The following is a 20,399-nucleotide window of genomic DNA, read 5'->3' as shown; positions in this document are numbered from 1 at the left end:
TAAATTTTATTCCCTTGAGTAATATCGGGAGTGAAATTTCTAGTTGATAGGGTAGGTAACCAGGCGTGCGTGCATGCTCAGTCATGTTCGACTCTTTGCAACTTCATGGACTGTAGGCCCCCAGGTTTCTCTGTCCATGGGATTTTCCAGGCAAGAGTACTGGAGTGGGTTGCCATTTTCTTCTCCAGGGGGTCTTCCTAGTCCAGGAATCAAACCCTGATCTCCTACACTGGTGACACCTGGGAAGCCAGGCAAGGTAAAACATTTAATTAAAATTAAATAAGCTGCCAAACCTTTCTCCAAAAAGGCCTACAGGAATACCTCAGAAATTTTGTGGGTTCCATCCCAGACAACCACAATAAAATGAGTGTCAAATTAAAGCAAGTCACATGACTGCTTTGGTTTCCTAGCTAGCACAGATAAAAATTTACATGATACTATAGTCTACTGAGTGTGCTCCTCTGTCCATGGGATTCTCCAGGCAAGGATACTGGGGTGGGTTGCCATTACCTTCTCCAGGAGATCTTCCCAACCCAGGGACTGAACCCAGGTCTCCTGCTTTGCAGGCAAATTGTTTACTGCCTGAGCCACAAAGGAAGCCCCTATTATTACATCATAACTTATAAAGCAATGTTTATTCTGATGTGACCTGTCCATTCATATTCTCTACAGTGTCTTTTGATCAGCAGAATCTTAAATTTTGATGAAATACACTGTATCAATATTTCCTTCTGTGTAGAATGCTTTCTGGATCCTAAGGAATTTTCTCGAGACTACCCTAAGTGTGGAGAAATATTTCTCTATGTTTCCTTCTTTCTTGCTGTTCTTCAGTCATTCAGTCATGTCTGACTCTTTGTGATCCCATGGACTGCCACATGAAGGCTTCCCTGTCCTTCACCATCTCCCAGAGCTTGCTCAAACTCATGTCCATTGAGTTGGTGATGCCATCCAACCATCTCATTCTCTATTGTCCCCTTCTACTCCTGCCTTCAGTCTTTCTGAGCATGGGGGTCTTTTCTAATGAGTCATCTCTGCGTATCAGATGGCCAAAGTTTTGGAGTTTCAGCTTCAGCATCAGTCCTTCCCATGAATATTCAGGACTGATTGCCTTTAGAATTGACTTTTTCACTTTTTCACTCTCCTCTTTTACTTTCATCAAGAGACTTTAATTCCTGTTCGTTTTCTGCCGTAAGGGTCATGTCATCTGTGTATCTGAGGTTATTGATCTCTCTCCTGGCAATCTTGATTCCAGCTTGTGCTTCATCCAGCCCAGCATTTCTCATTATGTACTCTGCATATAAGTTAAATAATCAGGGTGATAATATACAGCCTTGATGTACTCCTTTCCCAATTTGGAACCAATCTGTTGTTCTATGTCCAGTTCTAAATGTGGCTTCTTGACCTGCATAGAGGTTTCTCAGGAGGCAGGTCAGGTGGTCTGGTATTCCCATCTCTTGAAGAATTTTCCACAGTTTGTTGTGATCCACACTGTCAAAGGCTTTAGAGTAGTCAATGAAGCAAAAGTAGATGTTTTTCTGGAATTCTCTTGCTTTTTCTATGATCCAGTTCAGTTCAGTTCAGTTGCTCAGTCGTGTCCGACTCTTTGCGACCCTGTGAACTGCAGCATGCCAGGCCTCCCTGTCCGTCACCAACTCTCAGAGTCCACCCAAACACATGTCCATCGAGTTGGTGATGCCATCCAACCATCTCATCCTCTGTCGTCCCCTTCTTCTCCTGCTCTCTATCTTTCCTAGCATCAGGGTCTTTTCAAATGAGTCAGCTCTTTGCATCAGGTAGCCAAAGTATTGGAGTTTCAGCTTCAGCATCAGTCTTTCCAATGAACAACCAGGATTGATCTCCTTTAGGATGGACCGGTTGGATCTCCTTGCAGTCGAAGGGAATCTCAAGAATCTTCTCCAACACCACAGTTCAAAAGCATCAATTCTTCAGCACTCAGCTTCCTTTATAGTCCAACTCTCACACCCATACGTGACTATTGGAAAAACCATAGCCTTGACTAGATGGACCTTTGTTGGCAAAGTAATGTCTCTGCTTTTTAATATGCTGTCTAGATTGGTCATAACTTTCCTTCCAAGGAGTAAGCATCTATTAATTTAATGGCTGCAGTCACCATCTGCAGTGATTTTGGAGCCCAGAAAATTAAGTCAGCCACTGTTTCCACTGTTTCCCCATCTATTTGCCATGATATGATGGGACCAGATGCCATGGTCTTCGTTTTTTGAATGTTCAGCTTTAAGCCAACTTTTTCACTCTCCTCTTTCACTTTCATCAAGAGGCTCTTTAGTTCTTCTTCACTTTCTGCCATAAGGGTGGTGTCATCTGCATATCTGAGGTTATTGATATTTCTCCCAGCAACCTTGATTCCAGCTGTGCTTCTTCCAGCCCAGCATTTCTCATGATGTACTCTGCATAGAAGTTAAATAAGCAGGGTGACAATATACAGCTTTGATATACTCCTTTTCCTATTTGGACCAGTCTGTTGTTCCATGTCCAGTTCTAACTGTTGTTTCCTGACCTGCATACAGGTTTCTCAAGAGGCAGGTCAGGTGATCTGGTATTCCCATCTCTTTCAGAATTTTCCACAGTTTATTGTGATCCACACAGTCAAAGGCTTTGGCATAGTCAATAAAGCAGAAGTAGATATTTTTCTGGAACTCTCTTGCTTTTTCAATGATCCAGCAGATGTTGGCAATTTGATCTCTGGTTCCTCTGCCTTTTCTAAAACCAGCTTGAATATCTGGAAGTTCACGCTTCACGTATTGCTGAAGCCTGGCTTGAAGAATTTTAAGCATTACTTTACTAACGTGTGAGATGAGTGCAATTGTGCAGTAGTTTAAGCATTCTTTGGCATTGCCTTTCTATGGGATTGGAATGAAAACTGACCTTTTCCAGTCCTGTGGCCACTGCTGAGTTTTCCAAATTTGCTGGCATATTGAATGCAGCACTTTCACAGCATTGTCTTTCAGGATTTGAAATAGCTCACCTGGAATTCCATCACCTCCACTAGCTTTGTTCATAGTGATGCTTCCTAAGGCCCACTTGACATCACATTCTAGGATATCTGGCTCTAGGTGAGTGATCACACCATGGTGATTATCTGGGTCATGAAGGTCTTTTTTGTACGGTTCTTCTGTGTATTTTTGCCATCTCTTCTTAATATCTTCTGCTTCTGTTAGGTCCATATCATTTCTGTCCTTTATTATGCCCATCTTTGCATGAAATGTTCCCTTGGGATCTCTAATTTTCTTGAAGGGATCTCTAGTCTTTCCCAGTCTATTGTTTTCCTTTATTTCTTTGCATTGTTCACTTAGGAAGGCTTTCTTATCTCTCCATGCTATTCTTTGGAACTCTACATTCAGATGGGTATATCTTTCTTTTCTCTTTTGCCTTTTGCTTCTCTTCTTTTCTCTGCTATTTGTAAGGCCTTCTAGATGTTTCTTAAAACTTTTAGGTTTACTTTTATCTCTGTGACACAAGCTGAATTACTTTCAACCAGTTTTTCTATCATAATGTTGAAAAGACTTTAATTTTCCCACTATATTAGTTTGGTCACTTGGCTAAAATAGTCAGTTGATCATATAAGAACGGATCTATTCCTTTAGGCTATTTATCAAACATATATCACTGTCATGTGCTGTGTTCAATCATGGCTTTTAAATAAGTTAAGAAAAGCAAAAAATGCATGGAGAGATAGATTACAAAAAAGAGCAAAAAGATAGATTACAAAAAAGAGCAAAAAGGAGTCTTATATATATATCCACTTGAGACAATCTGTTTCTTCCTGTAGAAACGTATTTTTTAATCTGGTGTTATTTTTACCTTCCAAGTAAAGCATTTCTATTAGTATTTCATATACTGCAGGTTTGCTGGTGGAACTATCTAAAGATGATTTTCTTCCAATGTCACTTTTTATATTTTTGCCAGACATAGTAGTCCAACCGTTATTGTTTCTGATGAGAAGTCAGCCATTGTTTATGTCATTGGTTCCTTATGTATAACATGACAATTTTCTCTGACTGCTTTCCAGATTTTCTATTTACTCTTCAGTGTTTGGCAATTTAACTAACGTGTTATGTACTTACTTCCTCCTTCCTCCCCGTACTTTTTTTCTCTTTCTTTCCTCGTCCTTCTGTCTTTCTTCCTTCATTCCCTCTTTCTCTCTGAGGTTTGCAGAGCTTCTTGAGGTCTATATCTTCTTTTCACTACATGTGAAAACCTTCTGGTCATTATTTCATCAACTTTGTTGTGCCCCACCTTGTTCCTCTCCTTCTGTTCCTCCAATTTACATGTGTTAATCATTTGCTGTTGTACCAGTAAGAGTGTTCACACTCTCTTCAATTGTTTATCTCCTTTTCTTCACATTTATCTTCAAGTTCACTAACATTTTCTTTGGCTATCTCCGGTAAGCTGATAAGCCTACACAATAAATATTTTTAATTATAAACATCTTATTTTTTTCTCTGCCAAAGTTTCCATTTGGTTCTCTTTTTATAGTTTCCGTTACTCTGATTTTTTCCTCCTATTAATTTATGATGATCATGTTCCTCTTTAAGTCATTGATATATTTATTAGACCACATCTAAAGTCCTTGCTGGGCTTCCCCGGTGGCTTAGCAGTAAAGAATCTGCTTGCAGTGCAGGAGAGGTGGATTCCATCCCTGGGTGGGGAAGATCCCCTGGAGAAGGAAATGGCAATCCACTCAGTATTCTTGCCTGGGAAATCCTATGGACAGAGGAGCCTGATGGGCTACAGTCCATGGGATCGAAAATGAGTTGGACACCACTTAGCAACTAAACAACAAGAAAGTCTTTGCCTTCTAATTACAACATCTGTATTATCTTAAAATTTGTTACTACCTCTACTTTTCTTTTAGCAATTGTTCACATTTTCCTGTTTTTTCCCATGCTTATAGAGCCCTGGACATTTTGAGTGATAACACTGATTTGTGAAAATAATGATTCAGGGTACTTTGTTTCTTCTCTTATAAGTGTAGATGTTTGTTGTAGCCATGACTTAACTGTATTAACAATATTGGAAGCAAACCTCAATCTCCCATTCCCCTGGAATGAATAGCAGCTGAAAATGCTCAGTTATTGCAACCTTCCAGCTGTTGCTTTTCACAGGAAATCTTGGTGTTGCTCCAGTGCATACAAAGTTCAGGGTTCAGCCAAAGGTTTAGACAGAATCATATGTAGTTTTGAGGATTCCTCTTCTGTGATCCTAATTTCTGGAATTTCTTACTTATTCCCTCTGCTCTCTACTATCTCCTGAATCCATCCTCTGACTTGTTAAGCCAGTGAGACCAGGTTTCTGTTCTAGTTTGTCCACCTCTTGCCACACAGACTGGGGTGTGCCCTTCAACAAAAAGTCATACGAGCACAAAGTTTTATCCAGAGAAATTATTTTCTTTCAAGGACAGACTCCTCTCCAGGTTCTGTGTGCTTTTGGTCAGTCCCTACTGCCTACATATACTTATTTTTTTTAAATACTTTGTCCCAAGTTTATCATTGTTGTCTGCAGATGGATTAGTTCAATAAAAAGTCCTTTGCTATTACCAGAAATGGAACTCTCCAGAGGGGAACTTTCATTATATAACTTTTAAAGATGGTATTTTTGGAGGTTAAATAATGTATTCAATGAAACATATAGATAAAAATGACTTTATCACCTTTTAATGAATATGTGTCACCTATTCAATTACAAGCCCATTGAAGGCTCTCTTGGTCTTCTACTTCTTTGTGGTCTTATTTCTGTCACTGGTACTTAACCAAGGTTTTACAATAATGAAGATGCTTATATTCTTCATTATATTGCTAAACAGACCAAGTGAAGAGTTATATATCCAAAAAAAGAGATCTCAGTTTTGAACACATGGTCAAATTTTAGTTATCAGATTACAGATTTCACAACTCTGGTTTACAAATCAGTAAACTATGGCCCACAGGCCAAATCTGGCCCAGGGCCTGCTTTTGCATAGGAATTTTTATTGGAACACAGCCAAGGTCATTCATTTATGTATTGTCAATAGTTGCTTTCACACTACGATGGCAGAATTGAGTAGTTGTAACAAAGAATGCATGGTTGGCAAAGCCAAATATATATAGGATCTGCTCCTTACAGAAAAAGTTTGCTGACCTCTCCTTTAAATCAATGTGAAATAATCACCAGTACTTAAATGAAGCAGTTGAAAGTGTATGCTTTACTGCTTATCAATATTTTGAGAGGCATCTTGGTTTTTCTAGGTCAGTGTGCAAGACAAGAGACTCACTGTGGCAGGCAGTATAGTGGTCCTTTAAAGAACCCGATGGCCTAATCCTCGGGACAGGTGAATATGGCCAAGGGAATTTTGCAGTTGTGGTTAAGTGTGTGATCTTGAGATGGGGAGATTATTCTGGATTGTCCAGGTGGCCCCAGTATAATCAGAAGAGTCTTCAAAAGCAAGAATCTCTACTGACTGTGAAGTGATGGAGGAAGGAAGGACCAGAGAGATGTGATGTTTCTGGTTTAAAAAGGGAGGTGGGGGATGGGAGCTGAGCCAAGGAATGCAGGTGTCTTCTAGAAACGGAAAAAGGCAAGACAATGCTTTCTCCCTTGGAGCCTCCAGGGAGGTATGGAGTCCTGCTGGCACCTTATTTCAGCCCACTAAGACACATGTCAGACTTCTAACCTATACGACTCTAAGATAATAAGTACTTGTTATTCTAAGCAGTAAGTTTGTGGTGATTTATTGTGGCAGTTAATAAGACTAATCCATTCACACACTGCAACACACAAAGGAATGAATTCATTTCATAATTATGGAGAAATTATATGAAAATTAGAAATATATTAGCTAACCACAGAACACAGCAAAGTATCTCTTGCCATATCAGCTATATTTTTGCAACAATACAGTTTGAACAGGTACTTTTGTATCAGTTTCTGCCATCTGTGGTGTTTGAAATTATTAGAAAAAAATTCATGTCAAAAGGAAGGCAATTCTATGGGCTTCATTCAGTTATGAATGCCAGGGAAACCATTTTACTTGGTGATCAATATGTCCAGTATGTCTATATCGCTTTGTGCTTAACTCCCAAAGAAGGGGCCGGCGGGGCGCGGGGAGAGGCAGTCCATGGAAAGCATTGGGAAAGAAAGGAAAACCCTGAACTTCAGTGAAAGAAAATCTGGATAACTTATTTTTATTCCCGTGAAACTGAAAACTATTAAGAAATGAATGACTTTGTTTGATTATTTTGCAAACTGAATAGAATGGGATTTATTTTTCAATAGCAAATTGGCAGAACCAAGTGAGGTCCCCAGGATTCTCTTGCTATGCCGTGAAAGCAAAGGTGCAGCTCACCCATTGGCAAGCCAAGCCCTTACCAACATTTTTTCCTCTCTGAATTGTCTTTCAATTAAGAAACATGCAAAAATGAAATGAACTTGTAGTTTTTAAGGACTCTTGGCAATACAGAGAATTGAATTCTATTCACTGTCCCTGAATCATAGACTGTTTTACACAGCCAAGGAAGTGGAACCCTAGAGAGACAGGGTGCCTTCTTATTCTGTGTAACTAGAGAAAATTAAAAAGTGCTTAAGGAAGGTCTCAGGGTACCAAGGGCCTGTTTCATGTGCTATGTTTTGAGGTTCAGTTCAGTCGCTCAGTCATGTCCTACTCTTTGTGACCCCATGAACCGTAGCACGCCAAGCTTCTCTGTCCATCACCAACTCCTGGAGATTGCTCAGACTCATGTCCATCGAGTCAGTGATGCCATCCAATCATCTCATGTTCTATTGTCCCCTTCTCCTCCTGCCTTCACTCTTTCCCAGCATCAGGGTCTTTTCCAATGAGTCAGTTCCTCGAATCAGCTGGCTAAAGCATTGGAGTTTCAGCTTCAGCATCAGTCCTTCCAATGAATATTCAGGACTGATTTTCTTTAGAATTGACTGGTTGGATAATAATTTTGAGGTTATTAACGTTCTTTTGCTTAAGAAACCTGAAGTTGACTCTAATTTGCTTGACCACAGGCAGATAATTTCAGGTTGGTAGGTAGCAATCTGAGAAGAGAGGATAAGCGTGACAGAGGGACACAGTGACCCTTCAATAAAGACACTTAGCAAATTAGCAAAGACTCGCTCTTGAGATGCAGTCTGAGACTCAGAACCTGAGGGATTTGACATTTGCTCATCAGTTGCAGTTGCTTTTACTTTTTGCGTGAAAACCATTTTGAAGTACATTATTGTGAGAATGATTAAATTTGAAATCATCTCGGTCAGAGAGACAGGCAGGCAGAAAAAAAAAAGACATGAAATGATGAACAAAAGAGCAAACATAAAAGAGATTTTTTTGTTTTTTTTATGGAACGCTTCACGAATTTGCGTGTCATCCTTGCGCAGGGGCCATGCTAATCTTCTCGGTATCGTTCCAATTTTAGTATATGTGCTGCCGAAGCGAGCACCATAAAAGAGATTTAAAAAAGGAAAGTGGAGAATTACAAGTGCATTAATAAATGTATTAGTGTCTATGTTTATCCAATTAAATAAAAATTTTACTTTTCACATTACTTTTTTTTTTAAAGCTCAGTGGCATTCTTGAGCTATGTTGTTGTGAAAGATGACAGAGTAAAATAAATTGATCTAATTTATATTTCAAAAGACAAAAATTAATAAATATAAGAGACAAAATTTAGATTTGTACCTAGCACTAAAATGGTCTGAAAAGGATGTCAGACAGTGTAAATGGAGACACACTAGCAATAAGATTACTTTTTTTACTGCTTAAAAAAAAGAATAAAAATTGTTTAAAAGATATTACTTATATATAGGTACTTAAAAGTTATTTTTAAAAATGTATAATTTTGTAGGTTCATAGTTCCCACATGAGTGTCCCTTGGGGTTTTGTTTTTTAATCCACTCTGACAACCTCTGTGTTTTGTGTATTTATTTTTTAAATTAAAACATTTTTTTATTGCTCTGGGTCTTTGTTGTGGTGCACGAGCTTCTTTAGTGGCAGTGCAGGCTTAGTTGCCCTGCAGCACGTGGGATCTTAGTTCCCTGACCAGGGATCGAACCTGCATCTCCTGCCTTAGAAGGTAGATTTTTAACCACCAGACCACCAGAGAAGTCCCTAGTTGGTGTATTTAGGCCATTCGTGTTTAAAGTGATTATTGATTCTGATGAGAAGACTGCTGTCATCCCCATCTTTGTTTCTCTGTAGGTAAAATGTTTTATTTTCCCTAGCTTCTTTCAGGTTTTTTTTTCTGTATTTTTGGTTTTCTACAGTGTACGTATGATGTGCCTAGGTATCGCTTTTTTTGTATTTATTTTTCTGGGTGTTCTCTGAGCTTGCTGAAGTTTTGATTTGTTGTCTATCTTTCATTTTGTAAAATTCTTGGCCATTATTAGTTAAAATATTTTTTGCTCCATTTGCTCTTTCTTCTCTGTTGGTATTTCCATTGCATGTAAATTATACTTTAAAACTCTTCCAGTAATTAAATGTCCTGTTCTGTTTTACTCATTCTTTTAAAATTTTCATTTCAGTTTAGGAAATTTCTATTGACCTATCTTCACGCTCACTGGTTCTTTCTTGGGTGGCTAACAGTCTACCAATGAGCCCATCTAAGGCAATTTCCATTAATTACTGTGTTTTTGACCTGGAGCATTTCCTTGATTCTTTCTTAGAGTTTCTTTTTTTCTGCTTACACAGCTATGTTATCTTGCATGTTGCCTACTTCTTTCATAAGAGTCCTTCTCATATTGGTCATGGTTATTTTAAATTCCCTATATGATAATTCCAGACTTTAGGTCATATCTGAGTCTGGGTTTATGTTTGCTTTGTATCTTCAGACTGTATTCCTTCTGGAACTTTAGCATGTCTTGTTTTTTTTTTGTTGTTGTTGAAATCTAGATGTGCTGTATCAGGTCATGGGAACTGAGGTAAATAGAACTTTAATGTGAGGTTTTATGTTAATCTAGCCAGGAGTTGGGTTATGTTTAATGTTGTTGTAGCCATTGGTGCCGGGTGCTCTTGAGGCTCCTTGAGGCCTCTCAGGTGGCTCAACGGTAAAGAATATGCCTGTCCATACAGGAGAGTCAGAGGGTGCAGGTTCAGTCCCTGAGTTGGGAAGAGCCTGTGGAGGAGGGGCAATGTTCTGTAATCTTACAATTAAAATTTAGATTTTTTGTGGGCTTGCACCTGTGGGTTAATACTTTCACAAATGTTTTTAAAATTAAAAACAAATTCCCCTTGGGTGAGACAGGAAGACCAGAGGGGGCTGGAGTTGGATGCCTCCCTCTCAGCATCCATTGAGACAGGGCTCTGGTGATGTCCTTTCCCTGGAGAGGGGCCTTTTCTCGAGGAACCTCTGATATTTCACAGTGGTGACTCCTTTCCTCCATCTGCATCATTCCTGGATCTTCACCTGGAGATCCTGCTGACATTCCTGGATTAAACACCACCACCTCCCTACCCGCCTGCCAAGCAGGAGATGCAAGTTTGATCCCTGAGTCAGGAAGATCCTTTTGAGAAGGAAATGGCAACATACTCGCTATTCTTGCCTGGAGAATCCCATGGACAGAGGAGCCTGGTGGGCTACAGTCCATAGGGTCGCAAAGAGTCAGACGTGACTGAGTGACCAAGTGCTCACACACACACACACACACACACACACACACACACACACACACACACAGTCGCTCAGGCTCATACTCACCCATACTCTGCCTCCAATAACTTACCCAAGCTGCTGTTTAACTGTTCCTACCAGCGTGTGGCTCCTGTAGCTTCTGCTCAGGGCAAGTGTGACTCCCTGGATCCTCCTGTTTTTCCAGATTTCAGGGTGGAGTTTGCTTTGCAACCCCAGTTCTCTGATGAGTCCCAATAAATACATTCCTTTTCCCACATTCTTTAAATTCAGAGCAGGAGCGACAAATTTCTCAGCTCATTACATGTCAGAGCTAAAACAAACCTATCTATCTATTTTGTTAAGCCTAATCTTTCATTTAAGGTTGCACTTACTGAGTAAAATTAAAAAGAAAAAAGACACTACACAGTCATGTAACATTTTGGGAAGGGGTTATGAACTGAGTCAAAGTCACTTTTTCCCATTTCTTTAGCAAACACTGCACAAAGTTGAAAAAGTTGTTCTTAAGCATTTCCCTTTTCTTCTTTTCCACTTTTCCATTGTGTGTGTTTGGTCTCTTTGTTGTTGTTGTTGAGTTGCTAAGTTGTGTCCGGCTCTTTGTGACCCCATGGATTGCAGCATACCGGGATCCTCTGTCCTTCACTATCTCCTAGAGCTTGCTCAGATTCATGTCCACTGAGTCAGCAATGCCATCCAACCATCTCATTCTCTGTCATCTCCTTCTCCTTTTGCCTTCAATCTTTCCTAGCATCAGGGTCTTTTCTGGTTCCCTAGAATTTGGACTTAGAAAATTGACATTTTATTGTAGTTGTTATTCAGTTGCTAAGTCGTGTCCAACTCTTTGCGACCCCATGGACTGCAGCACGCTAGGCTTCCCTGTCCTTCCCTGTCTCCTGGAGTTTGCTCAAACTCATGTCCATTGAGTCAGTGATGCCATCCAACCACCTCATCCTCTGTTGCCCCTACCTTCTCCTCCTGCCCTGAGTCTTTCCCAGTATCAGGGGGTTGGCCACATAGTTTATTGTGTTTTTCTGTACCATCTTCCTGGCCAACCTGATACTGGATTTCATTCCTGTGTACACATCATCACCATTCATTCGTTCAGCCTCTAGGATTCTTTCTCAAGAAGAGCCCTTTTCTGCTGTCATGGACCCTGCCAAGAGCTCAGACAAGACAAGTTTCAAAGGTCCTCTGTCAATTCGCCTTCAGAGCACCTTGACCTTTGTGCCACTGCCTGTACGTTTTCCTCTTAAATTTGGATGGAAAAGTTTGAACAGTGAGCTCTTTAAAGACCCTGTGTGCAGCTTTGAGAGTACAGACCTCTAATCTTCACCCTCAAAATGAGATTTTCATTGTGAGAAGTTTCTACTTTTTCACAAAAGCCCCCAATTTTTATGCCAAAAAAGAACCTAAAGAAATGTCACAGCTAAGGAAAAGCCTCAGTGTGACACCATTGTCCCTTTTGTGAATGTAGTGTCACTTAATGCTTCAGCCCATTTCACGTCTCAGATAAACAATGTCCAACTTTTGACTTTTCATCTCTTTGTTCAGCATGGGCTGGCCCGCTGATACCAGAGAGACTCTGGCTCATTGTGGACAAAATGAGTTCAAAGGAAACTGCTTATTGCAAAGTCTGCCTTTTCCTACAGCATAAATGAGAAATGGGGAAAGCTGTAATAAAATTAATTGTATGTACATAGAATCTTGATGCTGAAGTGCTTAGCGTTAGAAATTCTTTTGAGAACTTAACTCTGAGGAAAAAGGAATTTTCTCTTATATAGCTTTAAATATAATTCAGTTTCCATTAACTCTTTGAAGCTGCCAAAGACACATTAAAAAAATGCCAGTTCCTGGAGTGCACCTCAACTCCGTATTTTCAAGTGTTCTCGAGGCAGCTCATTTAGCAACTTGTTTTAGGTCCCATACGTCTCTATTCTGCTAAGGAAACATGCAGAATTTGTAAGTAATTGTCTCCTTTCATCTTTTATGTTACATGTGTGCTCAGTCATGTCCAACTGTTTGTGACCCCCCGGGACTGCAGTCCGCCAGGCTCCTCTGTCCATGGGATTTTTCAGGCAGGACTACTGGAGTGGTTTGCCATTTCCTCCTCCAGGGAATCTTTCCAATCCAGGGATTGAACCTGCATCTCCTGCACTGTAGGTGGATTCTTTACCATCTGAGTCACAAAGAAGTCCTGGTATGATGTGGAAAGAAGCTATCACAATATAGATCTTTTGATTAAAGAAAAGCAGACAGCATCCAGTTGATAGATGGAAAGAAATAGAGATTTGTTATAATATTAATGAGGTCTTCTTTGACTTTAATTATTTATTTACTTTTCTTCCCCTTGAAAAGGCTTAACTAGACACGGCCTATGTAGGAACATTTAGAAATAAAACAAGTTTCCAAGTCTTCAAGATTTAAGAGCACAGAGAAAGAAATAGGCAAAGAATACCATCCCCACATTTACCTCTGGAGGGAAATGGAAGAGACAAAATCTCTGTAATTGAATTTTCTCCAGTACATGTCAAGAGTACTTGCTTTTGTAAAAAATGTTCATGGGCCATTAATCATAACCTAAGAACCACATCTCACCTGAAAAATGAAAGATCCTCTTTTGGCCACAGCCCAGATGAGTTCCACAAGGTATAGAACGTTTCATTTTCAATTCTCCATGTGCTTATTATTGACCCAACTCTGAAAATCTCTAAAAATAATTCTCATTTACTCACATGGTGAGTGCTTTCATCCTAGAACATTCTCTTCTCTGGGCTTCAATAATGCAATCACACTCTCTTCAAATGTTCCCATCAGATCTCTTGGGACCTGAAGCATCAGAAGTGGATGAGGCCCTTCAAGAATGTTCTGGCATTAAGAGCCTGAGTGCCCAGAGCCATGGGAAAATATCAGCTGGAAGACACCCTTTCCCTGCCTTCTAAGGCCCCAAGAGCAGCCTGATGTTTTCTGAAGAGTTGTGCCTACCTCTTAGGCTCTCCAGGATCCTTCCAGGATGTTTATCCAACTCGACAGAGACATCATCTGAGCCATGGGGAGTGTGACTATGCCCTTTATTCCATACCCCTCACAAAGAACAGGGATTGGGTAATGGCAGAGGCATTTGAACCCTCTGTTTGCAACCTGTGTATCCTATAAAATAGCAGCTTCTTCCAGCCACATTTTTTTTTTGTATTTTTAAAGCCACATATTTTAAACTTGTTTCCTTAATTTTTGTCTGAAATGGTTCCAACACTCTTCTGTTCAGTTCAGTCACTCAGTAGTGTCCGACTCTGTGACCCCATGAACTGCAGCATGGCAGGCCTCCCTGTCCATCATCAACTCCAAGAGCTTGCTCAAACTCAGGTCCATTGAATTGGTGATGCCATCCAATCATATCATCCTCTGTTGTCCCCTTCTCCTCCTGCCTTCAATCTTTCCGAGCATCAGGGGCTTTTCTAGTGAGTCAGTTCTTCGCATCAGGTGGCCAAAGTATTGGAGCTTCAGTTTTAGCATCAGTCCTTCCAATGAATATTCAGGACTGATTTGCTTTAGGAATGATTGGTAGGATCTCCTTGCAGTCCAAGGGACTCTCAAGACTCTTCTCCAACACCACAGTTCAAAAGCATCAATTCTTTGGCACTCAGCCTTCTTTATAGTCCAACTCTCACATCCATACATGACTTCTGGAACAACCATAGCCTTGACTAGATGGATCTTTGTTGGCAAACTAATGTCTCTGCTTTTTAATATGCTGTCTAAGTTGGTCATAACTTTTCTTCCAAGGAGTAAGTATCTTTTAATTTAATGGCTGCAGTCACCATCTTCAGTGATTTTGGAGCCCCCCAAAATAAAGTCTCTCACGGTTTCCTTTGTTTCCCCGTCTATTTGCCATGAAGTGATGGGATCAGATGCCATGATCTTAGTTTTCTGAATGTTGAGTTTCAAGCCAACCTTTTCACTCTCCTCTTTCCCTTTCATCAAGAGGCTCTTTAGTTGTTCTTCACTTTCTGCCATAAGGGTGGTGTCATTTGCATATCTGAGGTTATTGATATTTCTCCTGGCAGTCTTGATTCCAGCTTGTGCTTCATCCAGCCTGGCATTTCACATGATATACTCTGCATAGAAGTTAAATAAGCAGGGTGACAATATACAGCCTTGACGTACTCCTTTCCCTATTTGGAACCAGTCTGTTGTTCCATGTCCAGTTCTAACTGTTGCTTCTTGACCTGCATACAGATTTCTTAGGAGACAGGTGAGGTGGTCTGACACTCCCATCTCTTGAATAATTTTCCAGTTTGTTGTGATCTACATAGTCAAAGACTTTGAGAATGGGTATAAAATAAATTACATGTAATATGAAAATGTATATTTGAAAGAGACTTTTATATTTTATAGTAAGAGCATAATTTTGTATTATTATCTTGAACTTCTAGAACTTTCCATAGCCATTTTATAATCATAAGTATTTTACAACCATCTTAATTAGTAATTTCTCCTAATAGTTTAACAAACCACTTATCTGCATCTTGTCCTTGTGCCAACAGCATGTAGAACCAGAAATAGAAGTTTTGCCTTTAAGCTTTTTCCTTGCTGTTTATTCCTTTATACAGGAGTATCCCAATGTGTCATGTTTGCCCACAAATCATCCAAGAAAGTCTCCCTGCAGACCCATCAGGGAGGCAGTGATGAGGGAAAATTTCAGGATTGCCCATTTATGTTTAAATATTATCTTCACAGGGCTTCCCAGGTGGTGCTAGTGGTAAAGAACCCTCCTGCCAATGCAGGAAACGTAAGAGATGAGGGTTCAATCCTTGATTTGGGAAGATCCCCTTTAGGAGAACATGACATCCCACTCCATTCTCTTGCCTGGAGAATCCTCATGGACAGAGGAGCCTGGCAAGCCACAGTCCATGGCATCACAAAGGGTCGGACACAACTGAAGCAACTTAGCAGGCATGCCTGATCTTCACAGGAGCCTGTAAACAAAACCTTATGGGTTTCTGGCTATTTTGAATGGATTGATGCGCTGCTGGACTTTACAGTGCTTGGGTTCAGTCTCTTGATGAGCAAGGACTAGGCGTGTGGGGCAGCCTGGCTACACTAATTTATACGGAGGCAGCGCATCTTGTAAGACAGGAAAACACCTAGCCCTGCAGTTGGAAAAGTGATGAGATGTTGTTTCTTCAGACAAGGTTGTGGATTTATAGCCTGCACTGTCTGTGCTCAATGTACTTTCCCCAGATGGTACAGAGAAGGGACGGAAGTTGCTTCCCAGAGAGAAGTGATCTTTCTCCATTCTGCTTTTTAGCTTCACTACCTTATGTTAGACCGGACTTCAGCCTTGGATGTTTCATGACCAATGTCCCTCCACGTGAGGATGGCTAACAGCATTTATTTCACTTCCCAAGCCTCCCCTAGCCCCATCAAGGGAGGCATGGCTCTTTTGCACCCAGTCTTATTTATTTAAATGAACCTTTTAAAATCCTCAGCTGTGTAACTAATATGGGTCGCGATATTGATTCCCTTGGTTTTGGCTGCAAGGGGCTTTTTATGAAAAGCATCGGCTCAGCTGTTCGGCTCAGCTGAGCTCCTCTGCATGCTCAGAATTCTGGGTTGCTGTAACTGCTGAGTAGTGAAAATCAAAGAGGGTCCTTTAGTCAAGACAAGTCTATTCAGATGACTGCGGAGGTTTGAAGTCTGTGTTGTGGACGTTTTAGCCCTGTGTTGCTGAGCTGGGAAAATAAAAAGAAAAATGATTGCTTTCATCATCATGGGGTCCTGCCCCATGCTTCCCGCCCCCTCCTCCCCACTCCCAAAGCACAGGATATCTTGAGAAAAGACTTTGCCATATGTGACTTTATTATAACTCTCAGTGAGAGTGTTTATAAACCTTTCCACCTTGTGACCACCATTCTCTGAGAGCCAGGTCAGCCATAAAGATGAACTACTGTGATATTTTAGGGTTCTGTCTTCCATAAATTAATTAACTTGGCTGCATCGGGTCTTAGTTGTGGCACACAGCACCTTTGCTGTGTCATGTGAGATCTTTCATTGCGGCGCGAGGATTCTCTAGTAGTGGCTCCCAGGCTACAGAGGGTGTGGGCTTTTTGTTGCTCACCTGTATAAGAAATTTTAGTTCCCCAACCAGGGATTGAACCCACATCCTCTGCATTGCCAGGTGGATTCTTAACCACTGGGCTGCCAGGGAAGTCCCTAGGGTTGTGTCTTTTCGATCAAAAATTACTGATTAGCCAGGGTGCAGAGATCTTGATAACCATGACTTCACAGTGTAAATAAACAAAGAATCACCAAACCATCCAGTTTTGGAATGAAACTAATAAATTCCTTAGGGTCAGAGATGGCTGGGTTTAACAAGGGTCAGTAATAGTTCAGGGGTTACTGTGCATGCGTGCTAAGTTGCTTCCCTTGTGTCCGTCTCTTTGCAACCCTATGGATTGTAGCCTGCCAGGCTCCTCTATCCATGGGATTCTCTTGGCAAGAATAGTGGCATGGATTGCCATGCCCTCCTCCAGGGAATCTTCCTGACCCTGGGATCAGACCCGAGTCTTGTAGGTCTCCTGCATTGACAGGCAGATTCTTTACCACTAGAGCCACCATACCAGAGGGTACAATAAGCATCTTTATCATTGACATCATGAGCAAGCTATTCAGTACTAGTCTTGGGACCACTAGTATTCTCTGAGAAGCCAGTAACCATTAGCCATTCTTTGGGACTCAAGCAAGGACAGTAACTTCTTCCAAAACATTAAATGAAAGTATTCTGTAGACAGTGTAATTGACTAAATGATATCAGGGCCTCTGAGAATTCATTCAAATCACTTGGCTGAGCACTGGCCTTAGCTCCTCAGAGACTTAGCAGTAATGTAAACAATTGGTCTTGGAGAGGCTCATTTGCTTTTTCTTATTACAGAGATCACACCCTTGAATGCCAAAAGGTTTCCCACTGACAGTTCCTAATATGGGCTTCAGAAAAGTCCAATCTCCAAAATGTATACACGTTTCAACACCTACATGGAGGAAGTCATGTGCTTCCTGTCCACCATGGGGCTGGTGACACAGCCTGGCTGTCTGGGCATGTCTTATCTTTATCTGGAATGTAGTGCATATTCCAACATTAGGGTAATTGTTTTTAACTTGCCTAAAAACTATATCTGTACTACAGTCGTTGACTCTAAATGTGACCACAGGACAGGCACTGTGGACAGTTTTACATACAGCATTTAATTGTCACCAAACTCCAGGAGTTAGATATTCATTTCACTTTATAGGAAAAAAGGAGAGAGAGAAAGTTAAGTCTCTGGCCTAAGGCCACATAGCTAATAAGAGTACATCATATTTTGAATAAAAATTGATCTGATTCTAAAAGCAGGACTTTTGTGCTAACACTGTACTGTCTGATGTGGAAGCTACATGACTAATAGCCCCTAGTGGCTGCTGAGCGCTTGAATGGGGAAACCTGGCTGGTCAAATGTACTGTATACACTGGATTCAAAGACTTTGCATGAAAAATCTATATATAGTATGTCAGTAGTTTTATGAATTGACCTTTATTCATGTTGAAATGATCATATTTTGGGTATATTAGGTTAAATAAAATGCATTATTAAAATTAATTTCATGATAATCAGGAAACTTCTATACTTCTCTGCCCTTTCTCTGATGGTGCTTTATTGTGGTCAACTGAATTTTTAACTCCTCAAGACTGAATCTGAACCACCATTTTAAAGCATCTTCAAAAACCTTGGCAAGTTTTTCAGATCAGGCATCCTGCTCAGTTCAAAAAACCATAATCCTGAACTCTTGCTGTTACCACCAGGGAGACAGGCAGTAAAGATCAATGAGACACGTTTGCTTGTTTCTGACTCGGACATTCTGTCTTCAGAAGCAGCTATAACCTGATTCTTAGAGAAAAAGATAGCCCCAGGATAAGGCACAACAAAAAAGTATCGCTCTCCAAATCCCTGGCCAGTTGTGTATCTCTTCTGCCATTGCTTCTATTGTGCACGGGATTTGAGTTTCTTTATTCTCATGATGCAGATTTTTGCCTATTGTTTATTATTGTTGATCAGATGATTTAAGCTTGTTCCAAATTCAGCCACAGAATTTGAATCCAAGACCTCTATGATAATGGATTCCCCAAGTTCCACAATGGATTGTTTGTTCTTTGAAAGTGAAAGTGTTGGTCTCTCTGTGTGTCCAACTCTTTGTGACTCTAGGGACTGTAGCCCGCCAGTCTCCTCTGTTCATGGGATTCTGCAGACAAGAATACTGGAGTAGGTAGCTATTCCCTTCTCCAGGGGATCTTTCTAACCCAGAGATTGAACCTGGGTCTTCTGCATTGCAGGCAGATCCTTTACCATCTGAGCCACCAGGAAAGCCCCCATCTGCTAAAATCCAGGACTAATTCGTCTGCAGCGTTACAAACTTCTTTGTCTCTCTGGAAAAGTACTGACCAAATACATGTCCATGGATATGCAAAGTAGAGGATGGAGACAAATATTTGGGAAATCTGAAAAAGTTAGGACTATGGATTACCCTGAAATATACTCATTGTCATCATTTAAATACCTGTATTGACTGTTACATTGGGTAGCTAATGAATATCAGTGTTCTAGAAAATTTAGAAAATATAATTGCACTAACTTATTTCTGAAAATTCTTTTTCCTTGGTCTATCTCTGACACAAAGGAAATAAGTTTGCTCAAGAGATATGATAATAATAAATGCAAGACAAAAGAACTTTCCTTGATTAATTTAGACAACAAATAAAAACCTGAAGGTAATTAAAGTAAAATCATAAATGCTCTCCACTCTACAATATAAGAAAGAGTCTCTAAATCCCCATTTAATTTTTTGTCTCATGTAGAATATCCAGCTGCAATAAAAGAAGAAATTTTCTAGTCTCTGCTTTTGTGTATAAATTTTATATTTTCTTTTTTCTAAACTCTGAATATCATCAATTAAACACTGTCCCCAGAGCAAATGCATATTTGCCTTAAATTCAACAGAGCTTAAGGTTTAAAATAACCAATGGTACATATAATAATTAAAAATAAAACTGTAATTTATCATACTTTATTAATGAAGATGACTAGGAAATGACTTCTTAGGAGAGAAATTTTCCATTCACAGCAAACGTCATTTTCTAAGATTAGCCTCCCAGGCTATGTCTACTAAGGAAAATTTCCATTGTAAATGGTTAGGCATTTTTATAGTTTAGGCTTGTTATGAGAAATGATACTTTAGATTATTGAAGATTTGGAGTGACAGAAATACACTGAAATAGAGCTTCCTTGCATGCCTCTATAGTAAGAGGCGTGGGTTCAATCCCTGGGTCAGGAAGATACCCTAAAGGAGGAAATGGCAACCCACTCAAGTGTTCTTGCCTAGAGAATCGCATGGACAGAGGAGCCTGGTGGGTACAGTCTGTGAGGTCACAAAGAGTGAGACACGACTGAACAACTGAGTGTGCAAGCGTGGGAAGAGAAAGAATGAATCTTAGAGCAAAAATACCCATTTGTTTTTGATGCTATTTAAAGTAATAAGGCTATTCTATGACAACCTGTAATGGGACCTACTTCTCCAGCCCCTGCCCCACCCAGCTTCACAGCTCTTTCTTGTAGGATGAAAGGAGGACTGTTTCTGCCTCTTAGCTTTCCTCTTAAAAATAAAAAAAGAATTAATTAATTTGGTTGTGCCGGGTCTTTGTTGTGGCATGTGGGGTCTATTTCCCTGTCC

General features: G+C 40.3%; 1 non-coding gene across 1 annotated transcript; it reads right to left on the bottom strand.

Moving 5' to 3' along the window:
* Nucleotides 1-8,352: 8,352 nt before the first annotated feature.
* LOC122451587 lies at nt 8,353-8,459 on the bottom strand. Its single transcript, XR_006272481.1, has one exon. It is a non-coding gene; the product is annotated as a U6 spliceosomal RNA (small nuclear RNA).
* Nucleotides 8,460-20,399: the final 11,940 nt, after the last annotated feature.

The sequence above is a fragment of the Cervus canadensis genome, chromosome 12, assembly GCF_019320065.1.
Source record: "Cervus canadensis isolate Bull #8, Minnesota chromosome 12, ASM1932006v1, whole genome shotgun sequence".
Taxonomy (NCBI): Eukaryota; Metazoa; Chordata; class Mammalia; order Artiodactyla; family Cervidae; genus Cervus; species Cervus canadensis.
Note: the sequence above shows the minus strand (reverse complement) of the source record. Positions and strands in the feature narration are given on the sequence as shown.